The following is a 13,097-nucleotide window of genomic DNA, read 5'->3' as shown; positions in this document are numbered from 1 at the left end:
TGTCTAATTGCTGTTTCTCTCTGTGCGAGTCTCTACAGATTGAAATGACCTTTCATAAACTTAAAACTTACAGTTTGCTAGGAGTAGACAGTGGATTGCTGTGGCCCAGTCCCAATAAAATATGCATTCTGAATATTTCTTAGAGATTGTATACATTTTCTTTTCTTATACAAAACTTTTTTCCAAGTCAAGTTTGGATTTATCTATAATTCTGTTATAAAACATTAAATACCAGATATGACCATTACTTTTCAACATCTAATTCTCACAGATAATCATCCAGATCCTAGTTGTTTCGAAGTCTGTGACCAATTCAATGAACACCTGATAAATGTCTCATAAAAATAGCATGCTAAACAAGAGTTCCCATAATGAATTAATTTGTATAGAAAGAATTTGCCGCATCCAATATGTTAATAAAAACCAATCCTGCGGTAAGATAAAGAATACCTTTCAATGAGTGAGGTCATCTCTCTTTCCTTTCCTGCTGTGGTAACGCTGAAGAGAAAAAGAAATGTAAGAGTGCATACAAATACAAATTTATTTTTTATAATGGCCAGACATGAACCTAAACGATTTCAATAATTTAAATTCAGGTGGGATTAACTGAAAAACATACTTGACTTGCTGAATTGTATCTTCACAAAGCTTCAGTCTGTTAAAAAGATCACAGGATGAATCATTTATAACAGATTCCACGGGGAATATATTTTGGGATTATTTTATTAACCTTGTCAGCAAGACTAGCAAACTGTTATATGACTTTACTTTGTTTAAGCATTACCTGTCCTTAAGAGAGTTGAGTTCTTCTTTTTGTTCCGATGCAGATCTGACAAGTGCAAAGGGAAATGTGTCAAACAATATGTGCATGAACATTAAAGTCAGATGTCCCATTCACACCTCATCTGATGAATTTATTTAGGTAGAAAACCTTTTGTTTAAACATCCTACTTATGAAAATAATTTTGATTATAACCTTTCATAACAGAAAACCATAAAATAGTTGGCCACTTTTAAATAGTTATATTAGGTAGGTATGATAAATGTGAGAAAGTGCTCTACTTTGTATTCCGCGGACATGATCGGTATGCATTATGTTCATTCACTGCGTTGATTCCCGGTTGTACAATGGCTGGTTGTGTTATGCACTGAGTGAAAGAGAATTATTTTAATTTATTTACTTACGTATTTTTGAGAAAGAGATATTTGCTATAATATTTTTTTTATTTTACATTTATTTCCACAGACACTCCACAGAATGGGAGTCACATTTGTGTCAATCAGACTCTTCAGGAACGTTCTGATGTCCATGATGAGGACAGAGATGCAATTGTATGTGAATATCTAATATTTTAGAACGTTGATGATATTTTATGCTTCAATACTGTTTATGTGCATAATGTGATTATGCTACTTATTTACAGTGCACAAAAATGTTTTCCAGCTGCATCCAGGACCTACTGCCAGTCATCCAGATGTTGGTCAAGAAAGAAGCAGGTAAGATCTAGAGATGTCATAATTCCTTGAATGATTCAAGTACCGTCATTTATTCAAATTCATCAAGGCAAATTATCTGCCTCAAAGTTTGTTGAATTATGTTTTACTATTTATTGTACCATGTTTCAGCTTGGTGATTACGTATTTATTTTACATAGTAAAGAATCACCAATTCCACCTATGAGTTGATGACAAATGCTAAGATTAGCAGCGTAACCTCTAACTTTCAAGTTCGGTCCGGGGGATCCAGGCAGATTTTATTGATTGATGTCTGGGTTTTTATTGTTTTTCGGGGGGCCAAATGCACATCCTTATAGGTCTAGTGCGAAGCCTGGAATACAACAGCCTTTCTTCTGCTGGAGCTGCTGCCTAGTGGCTGGATCAGACAGGCAGGTGGTGGTGTTGTGCATCATGGCGGTGCATGTGTTTCAGTGTGTGATAAAGGAGCCAAATCCTGTCGCTTACTTGGACACTAAAGCTTTAAATGACTGGACAAAGTGAGAGTTCATCTATTAAAGTGACTGAATATGAATACATAAACTAAACAGGAGTATTGACATTAGTTTCATAAGTGTCTTTGTGGAACTACTGCTTTGTTATTAAAATGAATATAATTTCAGATTTTTGTATAATTTTTTTCCAGGTTGACTGTGAGCTATTATTGTTACAGGTTAGTTACAAGTACAGAAAAGTAAATGTTAGGGATGCACAAATTAGAAAATTTGGGCTGATATTGATATATAGTATTAATACTGCTGTATTAACCAATATTTTATCAATTTAATAATAAAGCAAGACACTTATAAAAAAATTCCATAGTCCTGTTTTTAATTTATATTGTCATATTCAGTCAACTTAAATTAACTCTCACTTTGCCCAGCCATTTATAGCTTCTGTGTCCATGAGAGCGACAGGATTTGGCTCTTACGTAGGCCGATAAACGATAAATCAATTAATCGGACGATAAATTAAACTATCGACCTAATTTTAATTACCGTCTTTATCCCGGCCTTTTTTCTTTCTGTTGATGACACTGAATGAAAAAAGGCTCAGCTCCGGTACTCTCCACTGACCCTCCCTTCCTCATTTCCTTAGTCTAATGTCCAGCGCACATTACACGAGTTGTGGGCCCATTTCCAAAACCTGAGGCACACATTAGCCGACAGATATCTTAGGTATAACGGTTCGATCGGGTTCGTCGTGCCGTGTGGTGTCCAGCCATATGGGCACAAAATAATGGCTACAAGTCCAGTTAATTCATTTTAAAACCAGGCATTAATCAATGCTTTACTAGAATCTACCTATGATGCATGGTTAGAGTCAGCATAAAATCCAATGTAATAGAGTAGTTTATTGCCCCCAGTGGCAAGAAACACCAACGTTCCTGTTCTAGGAATAGTTTTGGTATGCCAATGTATTAGGACGTCGAGAGCTGACGTCACACACTTGAAGTGGTTGTATTTTGTTCGGCGTTCCACCATTAAACGAAAGAACCCGTTTCTGCATCTTCTGTCTGATTCTTCCCAACTCAGAATATTACAACTGGCGACGAGGATTTTAAAGATTTCCACGGCGTAAATGAGACGAGCCTGTCGAAGGACTATACAGAAGTAAGGAAAGAAACCGTATTTAGTTTTTTTTTTCAAGGCTACGAGAGTTAGCAACGAGAAGCTAATATGGCTATGCACGTGGGTCGTGTGGATGAATATGATGAATCAAAGGAAGATTTTGAGTCATATTTGGAACGTTTGGAGCAATGGATGTTGGCTAATGATGTTCTGGATGAGAAGATAGTTTGCACTTTTCTCTCTGTGATTGGAGCGGACACATATAGGCTGCTAAAGAATCTTGTGTCTCCGAAAGTACCGAGCACAATGGAGTATGCAGCACTCACTGAAGTGTTACAAGCACACTATAAGCCGACACCGGTGGTGATAGCTTAGATCTTAGATCAGCCAACGTTCTAAGATTGTCATAAGGAGAAAAATAGGGGCAAAAAATTGTATAGTGTGAACTACTGCATTGGGTAGTCGGATGTGCCCATCTTCTCTATTTAAATCTAGTGATTACAGGACAATATAGTATACAGACTTCATAATCTGCACTCTTTTGGTTGAATACAGTATTTATTTCCACTTCGGCTTTATGTTGTCTAGTTTTTATTCAAGTACGTTTTTTGTTAATGGAGACTGAGAATCCATTTTATTTTTGTTTTTGGTTGTTTTATTTAGTTTATTTTCCAGTGTTATGTGTTCTTTTGAAAATAAGGTGTATCTATCAGGAAATCGCATGCATTATTAGTCATTTCTATTAAATCAGTGTCAAAAGGTCTTGAAACAATATTATCATTTATCACAATAATTTTTTAGACAATTAATCGTCCAGCAAAATTTGTTATCGTGACAGGCCTATGTCAGACATAGAAACACATCTGCCAGCCATGTACCCGCCAATCTGTTGTGAGCAGAATGGTAGTAAATTTATTTTCCAGTTTGTCCAGAAAGCTACCTTTACATTAAGGACAGCAGTTCGCTCTGTCTGTCTGCTCCACCTCCAGGAGTACAGATGGAGCCATGCACTTTGCAGCGTACTGCAAAGTGTGTGCAGCCTACTGCTCTGAATGATCAGTAGGCTGTAGCTCAAGGAGGAAAAAGGTTGTCGTACTCTTTGCATCACAAATTTTTTAATCATTCATTTTAATGTCTATCGGTCTCCTTGGAAATAATAAAAACTTGGACATCAGTCAGTGAAATCACCCCAGGTGTGGCATATTGTCCGCCCAATTCATAACCTACTTTGGCACAAACTACACATCTTATGCTACATTCTGTGTCCATATTTTTTTTTCTAAGGATTTTTTAAAATACCAAGTGCTTTTAATTTTTTTTTTCTTCCAATTGTTTTGAAGTGTTTTCTCTTTTTTTCATTAAAGTTTTTTTTCTGTAAGAATGTATTAATAGGATGTTTTTTGAAGAGTTTTTAATGTCTTATGTGTGCATTCTAAGCTGGAAGTTGCCAAACAATTTCACTGTAGTTTCATAATGACAACAAAGATGCCTGTATGAAGCCAATAGGACCACATCATCTGCAAAAAGCTGAGATGCGATCCTAAGGTCACCAAAACGCATCCCCTCAACACCTCGGCTGCGCCTAGAAATTCTTTCCATTAAAGAAATTAACAGAATTGGTGACAAAGGGCAGCCTTGGCGGAGTCCAACTCTCCATACTCCCACAGGACCCCCCAGAACGCTCCCCTGTCCCTACATGGTCAAATGTCTTCTCCAAGTCCACAAAACACATGTAGACTAGTTGAGCGAACTCCCACACACCCTCCAGGACCCTGCTGAGGGTGTAGAGCTGGTCCAGTGTTCCATGTCCATGCAATATTGCAGAGTTGCGTCAGCCAACACAACCCTACGGCATCCAGAGCCTTAAGAAACTCTAGGCGGATCTCATCCACTCCTGGGGCCCTGCCACCGAGGAGCTTCTTAACCACCTTGGCAACCTCGTCCCCAGAGATTGGAGAGCCCAACCCAGAGTCTTCAGGCTCAGCTTCCTCAATTGAAGACATGTTGGCGGATTGAGGAGATCTTCGAAGTATTCTGCCCACTGGCCCGCAACGTCCCATGTTGAGGTCAGCAGCACACCATCACCCACTATGAACAGTGTTGTTGCTGCCCTGCTTCCCCCTCCTGAGACACCGGATGGTGGACCAGAATGACCTTGAACCCATATGGAAGTCTTTCTCCATGGCCTCCCCAAACTCCTCCCACGCCTGAGTTTTTGGATCAGCAACCATCCGAGCCGCATTCTGCTTTGCCTGCCGGTATCCATCAGCTGCTTTTGGAGTCCCACAGGCCAAAAAGGCCTGTGGGACTTTTTGGCCTGACAGCATCCCTGTGGGACTTTTTGGCCTGACAGCATCCCTGTGGGACTTTTTGGCCTTTCTTCAGCCTGACAGCATCCCTCACCAAAGGTGTCCACCAACGGTGGACTGACCTTGCAGCCGCAGCTCCGATAAGCCACCTCGGCAATAGCGACACGGAACATGGTCCACTCAGACTCAATGTCCCCCACCTCCCCCGGAACATGTTCAAAGTTCTGCCGGAGATGGCAGTTAAAGCTCAGTCTAACAGAGGACTCCGCCAGACGTTCCCAGCAGACCCTCACTACACGTTTGGGCCTTCCAGGTCTGACCGGCTTCCTCCCCCACCACCGGAGCCAACTCACTACCAGGTAGTGGTCAGTGGACAGCTCCGCACCTCTCTTCACCTGAGTGTCCAAGGCATGTGGCCGCAGATCCGATGATTTCCATGGGAGAAGGCGCTGTGGAGCACTGATCAGAAAAAGCTTGTTTTGACCGCTATTTTCTGATGTTTGGATGCAGGAGTATTATATTGCCTTTAGTTCAGCTGTTGTCTGGCTGTTATTTCCACAAGACACAACGCAGATTCAACTACGCTACACAGGCGTGTGCAGGAAATGGGCTATAGGTGCCGCATTCCCCAGGTCAAGCCACTGTTGAACCAGAAACAGCGGCAGAAGCGCCTGACCTGGGGTACAAGAAGCAGCACTGGACTGGTGCTCAGTGGTCCAAAGTACTTTTTCGGATGAAGCAAATTCTGCATGTCATTCGGAAATCAAGGTGCCAGAATCTAGTGGAAGACTGGGGAGAAGGAAATGCCAAAATGCCAGAAGTCCAGTGTCAAGTACCCACAGTCAGTGATGGTCTGGAAAGCCATGTCAGCTGCTTGTGTTGGTCCAATGTGTTTTATCAAGGGCAGGTCCATGCAACAGCTATCAGGAGATTTTGGAGCCCTTCATGCTTCCATCTGCTGAAAAGCTTTATGGAATGAAGATTTCATTTTTCAGCACAACCTGGCACCTGCTCAAGGTGCCAAAACCACTGTTATTACTAACCATGGTATTACTGTTGGCCTGCCAACTCTCCTGACCTGAACTCCATAGAGAATCAGTGGGATATTGTGAAGAGAAAGTTGAGAGACGCAAGACCCAAAACTCTGGATGAGCTTAAGGCCATCGAAGCATCCTGGCCTCCATAACACCTCAGCAGAGCCACAGGCTGATTGCCTCCATGCCGCATTGAAGGCTGCAAAATGATTCCTGACCAAGTATTGAGTGCATAACTGAACATAATTATTTGAAGGTTGACTTTCTTGGTAATAAAACACTTTTCTTTTATTGGTCGGATGAAATATTTTTTATGTTTGTTTTTGTATTCATCATCAAAAGTAGTTTTCCAGAGAACAAAAAGCCATGGGAATAGAAATTATTTTTTACAGGCGTCTACGAAAAATGCAATGAATTATCATTCAACTTAAAATTGGTAGGCCTAAGAGCAGCCAATCAGAATGGAACAAATATTCCTGTTCTGTGTAATTTTCTGATGTTAGTTGCTTCTTAGTTTATTCTTGCATTTTGTTCTTCATTCATTTCCATATACTTTTCTTTGATTAGCATTATTCTCTTGGTTTATTATGTCCTTTATTATGTCCTTGGTTTATTATGTTTATTATGTCCTCTGTAGTTTCTTTCATCGTTTATTGACGCTCACCACCAGTAACCTTCACTCATCATGCTATTCACCCGCTGTGCCGCATAATCATAATATGTTTCACATCATGTGTTGATTCGCCACTCATATTGATTTTTTTACTGTTCACTGTCGGATTTTCTGTTTTTATAATTCACATCTAGTTTGTCATCCGTTTTTGTCCCAGTTCTCCGGTTTCTGAGTTTTGCAACCTTTGCAAAGTGGATGTTGTGGATGTTTGACATGATCACAGCACTGACAAAACATATGTACAAAAATCCTCAATAAAACATAAAATATTTGAAAATGAGACACCAGATAAGTGAATCACTAACGTCATCAGCTGGTTTAACGCTGAATTGATAGTGCGGAGAAGCTACCAGAAGCAGGAGAACGGAGCTGCGCCAAGAAGCTAAAAATTGAAGGAGAGCTGCCATTGATAGTCATAGCCAAGCGTCTTTTAATGCTACAGAATACAGTCTTAACAAGTGTAGGTCTAAACTGGTATTGTAGTGCATTTAAGATGTAAAGTTTACCTTCGAGCAAACGCCCCCCAAAGGAATCCCAGCGTCCCCCTTTTGTGAAAATGTCCCCCTGCCATCCTCTGAACACCCCCTGGGGGGCGGTACCGCCCTCATTGAGAAATGCTAGTTAAGATGCTCACACCAGTGGGTTCATGACGGAGTCATGTTGCTGTGCAGAGGTCCACACTGGTGTGTTAGAATCATGGCACAAAACCATTAAAAAGGCAAAAATCTTTGCACAGTTTGTTTTTTTAACAACCTGAGTAAGTAGAGTAAAACTGTTGAGCAGACAATGTTAGCTACCATGAACAATATATCACATTAAGCTTGTTAAGAATAGACTACTCATTTTGTCATTTTTCTTCTGAGCTGGGTAGTAGTGGTTACATTTACTTGAGTAACGTCTTGGGCAAGCACTGTACTTTTTACTTTTACTAATAGTAGTAATAATAATAATATTATGAACTATTGCTCCTTATATTTGAGTAGATTGTCTTTGCATAAATAAATAGACTTTAGTGATTGGAATCATTAAGATTCTTAGACTTCAGCAACTTATGAGCAAATGTTTATGCAAATCTGAGCATAATTGCTCAGCATTCTCTACATGCCAGTATTTTCATCATTAGTTATTTGTATTAGTAAACAAAATGGGTACTTTGTTTGAAAGGCATATGCTTGTTTATGTATTTCCATCAAATAAAATGACCCTTTTCTGTGCCAACCCAAAATCAGCAAAATTACTCTGGTGTCAGGTCTGAACGCTAGCTGGATATAGGCACCAGCAACCCTCCAGACCCCACTGAGGAACAAGGGTGTAAGAAAATGGATGGATGGATGTCGGGTCTGATTGTTACCGTTTTTGCAGAGTTCACCAGAATGGAGGATAGGATCTCCTGTGCTGCATTCAAGGTTGAAAATGAGTTGTTGACAACGTACTATCAGAGATCCTTGTCCAGGTTGAAACAAGATTTTGTTTAAGGTGAAGAAAATTCTGCAAGTTTTTAATTTACATCTTGTTCAGTTGGACACACACACATGCACATGACTCCTCTTCACATCCTCTCATTTACAATAAACTTCAAAACCAGCCAGTTTGGTGGTGTGTTAAAGGGACATTGAGTCATATTTTTTGGGGGTGAATTTGTATCTATGATAAAAAATAACGTCTGTGGCATTAATATAATAATCAGTTGATAACAGCTTGGAAAATTACCGTTGCTCCTTTAACTGTGCAACCATCAAAATTCTGATCAGTCTTAGTCAGACATTAATGGGTGAAAAATTATTTTATCCCACTTATTGAAAAAAAACTGATTCAGTTTCTTCAAAATATGCTTGTGCTTACTTTTATTGTTTTTCCTACTTGTAGACCATCGACGTTGCCATGAGGCCTGCTATCCTGCGATGTCTCTCAGTTTTCCTCGAGGACGATGACAGAGTTCTACAATGTCTTTGGTATGTATTGCTATTCCATTTGTCAGAGGTTGTGAAAAAGAAGTAAAAACTTTCATCTCATTCTTTTTTTTCATTTGTACTTTTTTTATTAACAGGATTCAGATGCCATGGTAGACTTCGTCCTAGTTCCTGTGGGGTCATTGACTGTTATGTTATGCTAAGTATATGTATTTTTTAAAATAAAACATTGAATCTTGTAAACTTAAAATCTTTTGTTGTGGTTACTTGATTTATTTAAGACAATTGGTTTCCTAGATTTTGCTAAGTAAACTGTACTGTTCATGCAAGTTGGACTAACTTGATGTAGTTGAGTTAAGAAGAGGAAAATTTACTTGCCATTTCTAAGTTGAAACAACTTCACTTAACTAAGTTTAATTAACTTGACACAATTAAATTCATACAACAAGATCTTAAGTACACTGAACAAGTATATCTTAAAGCCAGATTGTAAGCATCTCTGTTGCTCTGAGCGTTTCAGAGGTGCGTTGAGGGAGTGATGAGATTTATCTTTGTGAACAAAGAATTACATACTGTGTTTACATCTCAACACGCTGCCCAGCGTGCAGTTCTGACTTCCCTGTAAAGTTTATGTATGTGTTCCCGGCTGGCTGGAGAGTTAGTGGTTAATGAACAAGCGCTAACTTCATCATGCAGTTTCAGCCTGGTGAGGAGCTTTTGCGCTCTCAGTCACGCATCACGCTGATTTTATATTATTTATATTATTTATATTAGCCTATTATTTTTCCAGTAACACGATGCATCAAACCATATCAAATGCGTTGTCCACTTAGTCAGAGTTGATGCGCGCGGTTGCATGGAGATCTGAAAATCTTGTTCCATTAACTCCAGCAACCATGGCAGCAGCTTCTGTGACTCTTATTAAAAACTCAACAGACACGAACTGGAATCTGAATAAATAAATGTTACATTTATATATCTGTGGTCTGTGCTAAAATATTAGCATTTATGGGCCCGCGAAGCTCTGGGGGACTTTATTGAGCTGCTGACATAATTTGGATTAAACAGAAGTGCAAATAATTTATATTCATTTTAATTGTAATTTTTATTTGTTGTTTTCAAGACTAGTTGTGGGTTTAGATAGCGTTTCACTGGCGTTTTCCCGTAATATATAATTTCCCAGTAATATTTTTACATTTCCTGTCTATTTAACATCTTAATACAAAAACACGATGCACCACTGGTGAACCGCCTCGGCGCCCTGACCACCGGACTTAGCAAGTCTTCTGGGGGAAACCCTGCAGTGGATATTTTCTCCTTTCAGACCATTCTCTGTAAACCTTAGGGATGGTTGTGAGTGAAAATCCCAGTAGATCAGCAGTTTCTGAAATACTCAGACCAAACCGTCTGGCACCAACAACCTACCATGCCATGTTCAAGGTAACTTAAAACACCTTTCTTCCATATTCTGATGTTCGGTTTGAAATGCAGCAGACCATCTTGGCCACGTCTATATCCCTAAATGCATCGAATTACTGCCATATGACTGTCTATTTCAACATTTGTGTTAATGAGCAGTTGGAAAGGTGTACCTAATAAAGTGGCCGGTGAGTGTATGTTGCAATATATGAAAAGTGGCAATCATTTGAATATTTTGCAATATATTACGTGAGGTGTATTGGAGGTTTGCCGATCGATCGGTCACCGATCATAATCGGCCGATTTTTGTGAAAAAGTGCATGATCGGTGATCGGCGATCATTGTCTCTTGTTGCCGATACCGATCACCTGCTTCTCATTTCGCAGCCTGCCTGTGCAGCTGGTCTCCTCTTTCCTTCACACTGCGCAAACGTGCAGCAACAAATCCTAAGCAACGTGGAACTATAACGCACTGAGTGAATGGGGATGTTTGTGTATTGCTGCGGAAAATTGAAGCAAGTCAAAATGCATCAACACAACAAAGCTAATACGACATAAAAACAATGCCATACTTGACGGAGTTTGGCTACATCAAGGCTCACTGCAGTAAAAAAGACATATGGAGGATCAGATAGCAGGTAAAGCAGCGCACAGCTACAAACACTCACCCGGATTATTAGCATGACGGTCAGAAAGCTAAACAAATAACCCGCAAAATTATTTAAGTCTTGGAGCTGCGATGTAAGACGCTGGTTCTGTTCTCGCTGTTGAACCGCTGCTACGCGCTACAGGTAGTAATATTTCACAGACGGAGCACCGCTTCTGCTCCACCCGGTAGTGACTCTCACACCGAACCTCTGTTTAAAGCTGCAGCATCTAACCTAAAAAATACATTTTACATACGTATTAAAACTTTCGCTGTCCTAACATGAGACGGATAATCTCTAAAAAAATAATCGATCTCCTCCCTGTTCTGCATAATTACTCCGCTCAGTCAGAAACAGCCACTCAGAGCTAGCAGTAATCAGCTAGCCGCCATGCTATCAGGAAGTTTTCATTCAGTAACTCTAGATTGTTTATTGTAATGGATCCTGTATTTGCCTTTCAATGTTAAGTTTTATACTTGAATTTTTTTGGCAATATTGAGAGGTTTTATTTTGGCTCTTTGCATTATTTAGCCTCTTCAGAGCCTTCATATGTTATCAGTCGGTTAAAGATAGTATTATTGATAGCAGTACAATTTGCACAATGCCTGTTTTGTTTAGTTTTCTTCTTGGAAAAAGTTATTAAAAACAAGTTTTTGTCTAAATTAAGGTGAATTCATAGTTCCTTTTTCCACATAATGTAACCGGTAGTGTTTATGATAAAACAATAATAATAATTATGTGATCGGTATCGGTGATCGGCCCTCATGGGTGATCAGTATCGGCAGGAAAAAACCTGATCGGCACATCTCTAATATTTATCATCAATACATAATGTATTTTCAACATATAACACACTGGAAAATGTATTGGGGATAAATATATTAGAATATATCCATCCAGCCATTAATTTTCTTACACCCTATCCCATTGGGGGAGGGTTGCTGGTACCTATCTCCAGCTGTAAATGGGCGAGAGGCAGGGTACACCCTGGACAGGTCGCCTGTCCATCGCAGTATATTAGAATATATTCCAATATATTTCCAGTAATATATAGATCAATATGTTTTCCTTTCCTAAGGGTTACAGATATAAAAGAAGGGGGTACATTTTAAGAGATACTGGTGTCTGATGAATTGAAATCTGATCTGAAAAAAATGAATTCTCAAAGAAACTTGTGAAGGGTATTTTCAGTAATACTTTACCTTTTTGATCCATATAAATGAGTCGTTCCAAACTTCAAATGTTGTTCATCACCCACAGCATTTATTCCTATCTTGTGTATGACCTCTTGTTGGCGTAGGACATCCTCCCGCTGGCGTAGGAAATCCTCCCGCTGGCGTAGGAAATCCTCCCGCTGGCGTAGGAAATCCTCCCGCTGGCGTAGGAAATCCTCCCGCTGGGTTATGCCCTCCTGTTGACGTATGACCTCTTGCTGGCTTTTGAGGAGTGCCTCGTGGATCTTTCCAAAAGCCCTATGTGTTTAAAATTTGCGGTGGAAAACAGAATTCAGATTGTCGGAGGCAATATTTATCTGAATTTATATGAATTGATAAAGTATTTCTGTATGAATCTGTTAATTCTAAAATCAGAACAGGTTCAGGTTTCTAGAACTCCATATATGCATATTATAGTGTAGGTTTCAGTGTCTGGCAGTAACTTACTCCGGGTTAAATGGAGGATGACTATTAAAGTCACACTCATTGTCTTTTGACCTGTTGCTCCCAAAGGACACACTGCTATACTCGGATGAAGAACACTCTGATCCTTGTGGGCTCCTAAACATGAAAACATGAAATTATTGACAGCCATTTCTTACATGAAATGTTAATTTTTTTTTTAAATTATTATTATTTAACCAGTTAAAACAAAATTATATCAAGATCTCTTTCACAAGGGAGACAGATTAAAATCATCACAAAACACTAAGGTGCAAATAATTTGACAATCAAATGTGGAAGTAATTATTACAGAAAATATAAAAAAAGGAATAGTTGAAAATTTAAAACATTGGGACAGTTTGCCAAGGTAGATATGATCTCCT

At 39.4% G+C, this 13,097-nt stretch overlaps 1 long non-coding RNA gene across 1 annotated transcript; it reads right to left on the bottom strand.

The window, feature by feature from the left end:
- Positions 1–450: 450 nt before the first annotated feature.
- On the bottom strand, positions 451–12,827 carry LOC145554245 (uncharacterized). The gene is made up of 5 exons (XR_014090278.1): positions 12,718–12,827; positions 12,259–12,528; positions 785–829; positions 620–655; positions 451–498 (listed from the first exon to the last, which is right to left on the bottom strand). It is a non-coding gene; the product is annotated as an uncharacterized LOC145554245 (long non-coding RNA).
- Between the last annotated feature and the right edge of the window lie 270 nt (positions 12,828–13,097).

Source organism: Poecilia reticulata, chromosome 2 (genome assembly GCF_904066995.2).
Source record: "Poecilia reticulata chromosome 2, P_reticulata-male-v2, whole genome shotgun sequence".
In the NCBI taxonomy this organism is placed as follows: domain Eukaryota; kingdom Metazoa; phylum Chordata; class Actinopteri; order Cyprinodontiformes; family Poeciliidae; genus Poecilia; species Poecilia reticulata.
The sequence above is the reverse complement of the archived record's forward strand: the minus strand, read 5'-3'. Positions and strand labels throughout refer to the sequence as shown.